Here is a 4,503-nt window from a genome sequence, read left to right on the forward strand (position 1 = left end):
TACCACACTGTGTCTCTCCTCCCCCACCTTCCCACTCCCTTTATCTCACTTTTTTTCTTTTCTACACTATAAAAATTCTATAAAAATAACTTATTATGTTATTATCTGTTTCCTCCTGATAGAATATAGGCTGCATGAGGATAGGGATTTTATTTGTTTTGTTCACTATTTGTCCCAGACCTGTGACTGGCATAAAGTGGATTCTCAGTAAGTATTTAGTGAATGAATTAATTAGATTTCTTGTAAGATGCATATATCATAATTAGATTATCTGAAACATTAAAAAGTCCTCTATTAATATGACAAAATAGGTTTATCTGGATTGGCACAGTCTTATTACACCAAATAAATGGAATCTGCTCACAAAGATATTGGGATACTGTTTAGTCATCCATCAGGTATTTTTCTAATCCCAAATGATAACAAGTACTTTGCTGTAACTTTTTTGTCATTATTTTTCTTTTAGACATTTTAGTGTGAGGAAATAATTTTCTGTTCAAATGCCATTGTCCAAACTGTCAGAGATACTATCTTAAAGAATTATGGTTGGAGGGAGATAAAAATAAGTTTATATATGAACACTGGTATATCTTTAGATACCTACAAAAGTAGGATACAGCCCCTCACTTTTAATATCAGAGGAGAACTTAAAAACACACACAAAAAAAACAAAAAAAACTTTTATTGAGTTAGAAAGTTAAAATCAAGTGTTAACTCTTTTATATAGACCACCCATTCCTGAATGGGAATGTGTGAGTTTATCTTTTAACAACTTTTAAAAGAATGACTCCTCCCTGTCCCAGCTCCTCTGAGTTGGTTGTATTGGCTCAGTAACTTAAACATGCAATTGAAATTTCACTTCCAATCCGTAATAAGTGGTGTACTGAAAATTTTTCCTATTTGGTAACTACAAACAAAATAATTCTGTCTTTTCCGGTACTTATAGAATATTTTCAAATTGATCACAGAGGCGGTCCAAAGAAGTCTCTAGGGCTTCATGTTTAGATAATTTATAAAGTATGTTTCAGCTGGGAATGCTATTAGGAAGGACTCATGTGAATGTCATCTTGCCAACAGCAACTTTACAGGACCTGAGAAAGAGCTTCATTTCAGAGCCAGTTGGCCCTGGATCCACTATGCTTCAAGTCAGTCTCTCCATGAACACTTCAGTTTTATGAAACAGTTTTCTTTTTGCTTAAGCAAATCTGAGTTGAACTCTAGCACTTACCACTCGAATGGACCCTTCATTAAGTGCCAGGAGTCATGAGGACTTACACTGAGTTGCCCCAGAGAAGGAAGGAGGAAGACAGAAGCACAAGGACAGGTAACGGTTAGATAAGAAGATGGAAATGTGCTGCCCTGGTGGAGGTAAGGATCCCCTGAGACTAGGAAGAAGCAGGGTGGCTGAGTAACAAATGGCTGTGCTTCCCCTCCCACTTGGTGACTCCATGGTAATAGTGCATGCAAGTCCATGTCCCTAAGTGCCTCAGCCTTAAGAGCATTAGTGTGAACCCTGTGACCAATCCTGTTGTCAGTGTAGCCTGCAGAGCTTCCCAAATGCTGTGCAGCGGCCTAACAGGGTTATCCAGTTACCCCAGTATACTGTAAAAATATTTCCATTTTTTTCTGTGTGCCCTGATGTTAAGTAGAGGCTGGAAGGCACTTAAAAGACAATTGCCATGTGGGGCTTCTATCATTCACCTACCTGCAGTAGGTGAATCATTATTCATCAAAGATGTCCATGTCCATGTCCTAATCCTTAGAACCTGTGAATGTTTGGTTACATGGCAAGGGAGAATTAAGGTTTCAGATGGACTTAAGCTTGTTAATCAGCTGATTTCAAAATAAAGAGATTAGCTTGGGTTATCCAGGTGGGCCTAATGTAATTACAAAAGTCTTTAAGTGGGAAAGAGGGAGGTAGAAGAGTTGACTCTGAGAGATGACATCATCATGAGAAAGACAATCTGCTATTGATGGCTTTGAAGATGGAGGAAGGGGTTATTAACTAAGGAATGCAGGCAGCCTCTAGAAACTAGAAAAGACATTTATGTTTCTTTTTTAAAAAAAAATTTTTATTGCAAAGATGTGGGGTACAATTCAGGGTTCTGTTCTTTGTTTCTGTGATAGATCACTGAGTATGATAGACTCTAAATCCATTCAAGTTGCTGCAAAGTCCATATGTTTGTCCTTCTTTATGGCTTCATAATATCCATTGTGTATATGTACCACATTTTTTTATCCAGTCCAGCTTCGATAAGCAGCATGGTTGGTTCCATGTTTTTTCTATTGTGAACAGAGCTGCAACAAACATGCGTGTGCAGGTATCGTTTTTGTTGAATGCTTTGAGTTCCTCTGGGTATATTCCCAGTAGGAAGATTGCTGGGTCATATGGAAGGTCAATTTCTACTTCTTTCAGAAGTCGCCATACTGTCTTCCAAAGAGGTTGTACTAGGTTTGCATTCCCATCAGCAGGGTAGAAGCGTTCCTTTCTCTTCGCAAACTTGCCAGCATCTGTTGTTGTTTGTTTTATTAATGATGGCCATTCTTACTGGGGTTAGGTGGTATCTCAATGTAGTTTTGATTTGCATTTCTCTGATGAGTGAGGCTTGTAGTGTTTCTACCAACAGGTCTGCTGCTATTCTGACTGGTTTTCCCTGGTAGGTAGTTTAACCTTTCTCTCTTGCTGCCTTTAGGATTTTTTCTTTTGTGCCTATGTTGTATAGGTGAATTACTATGTGTCTAGGGGTTGGTCTTGTGGGAGTTCTCTGTATCTCTTGTGCTTGGCTGGTCACATCTCTGGTGAGATTGGGAAAGTTTTCTTGGATTACCTCCTGGAATACTTGCTCCAAGTTGTTCTCCATTTCCCTTTCTTCTTCTGGGATACCTATCAGGCATAGGTTCGACCTCTTGATATAATCACACATCTCTTGTAGCTTTGTTCTTTCTTTCTGAGTCTTCTTTCTATATTTTTTTACAGATTGGGTTAATTTCATGTTCTGGTCTTCAAGTTCTGAGATTCTTTCTTCAGCTAGACTAATTCTGCTTTCCATGCTTGTCATCTTGTTATTTATTTCCTGGATGAATTTTTTTATTGCCAAAATCTCTGTTACAAGTTCTTTCAGTGTTGCATCTTGTCTTTCTTGAGTCTTATTCACTCTTTCCATCCATTCCATAATCCCTGTCGTATTCTGGGGACAGTCATTTGTTACTTACATTGTTTGGGCAGCAAGATCTGATTTTTCAGGAATTTTGTCTTTGGTACACTTGAAATTACCTGAGGACTTCCTTTGGTTTTTTTTCTCATTTGTGATAGATCTATTGTTTTTCTCTTTAGTTCTGTTATACAGTGTCAGTGGGAGATGCTTTCCTTTCTGATGTTTGCTCAGTCTCTATTCTTCCCTGATCCGGGCTCTGGATTTGTTCTATTTTGAGATAGGATGGTGGATGGGAAACTTTGCTGTCTCTTATAGTTTTTGAAATTCGAATAAAGTAGGGGATGGGGTACTGGGAATCAGAGACTATTTGCAAATTAAAATGTTCACTTACTGTGGTATGTGTTCCCTAAGGCCCACTCCCCACCACCACTCTATATGGCAATGCAAAGCAGAAACCAATGCAAAAGTAATTGAACACATACACACACACCCCAAAACAAACTGGAATAACAACAAAGCAAAACAAAACAAACAACAAAAAAACCCCAAGAAAACTAAATACACACACACATGCCTAACACAAAGTGGATAGAGAAGAAAAACAGAAAGACCAGAGGAAAATAAAAAAGTTAAAAAGAGGATTCTGGTCAAACCCTCACACATATATTGACACACACCTTAAACTATTAAAAAAAAAAAAAAAGAATATTTTAAAAAACCCAGAAGAACAAAAGAGCAAAAACCAACAACAACAACAAAATCAAAAGATGAACACTCAATCATTCACATACACACATAAATAGAAATTGACAAATAGAAGAAAGAAACAGAAAAAGAAAAGAAAAGAAATGAGGGGGGATGCAGATCAAACCCTCACATACACATTCATGCACAAAGGAAAAATATTTTTTAAATAGATGAACTAACAAACAGTCAATTTTTAAAAATTAAAAAATAACCAGCCTCGGTGGCTCAACCTGTAATCCCACGCCTTGGGAGACTGAGGTGAGTGAATTGCCTGAGCCTCTGGGTTCAAGACCTGCCTGGACAACTTGGCCAGACCTCATCTCTACAATAAATCAAAAATCAGCCGGGCATGGTAGCACGCACCTGTAATTCCGGCTACTCGGAAGGATCACTGGAGCCCGGCAGCTGAGGCTGCGGTGGCTGAGAGCGGCCACTGCACTCCAGTCTGTACGACAGAGTGAGACTCCAACTCAAAAAAAGAACCTGACCTCTAGTTGCAGTCTCTGTAATTGTTCCACTAATCAGGTCTCTCCTGCAGAGCCACCTCTTTCTTTCTTTCTTTTTTTTTTTTGAGTTGGAGTCTCACTCTGTCACCCAGACT

Source organism: Carlito syrichta, unplaced genomic scaffold (assembly GCF_000164805.1).
Source record: "Carlito syrichta isolate Samal-C Ts95f unplaced genomic scaffold, Tarsius_syrichta-2.0.1 Scaffold314339, whole genome shotgun sequence".
NCBI classification, from domain to species: domain Eukaryota; kingdom Metazoa; phylum Chordata; class Mammalia; order Primates; family Tarsiidae; genus Carlito; species Carlito syrichta.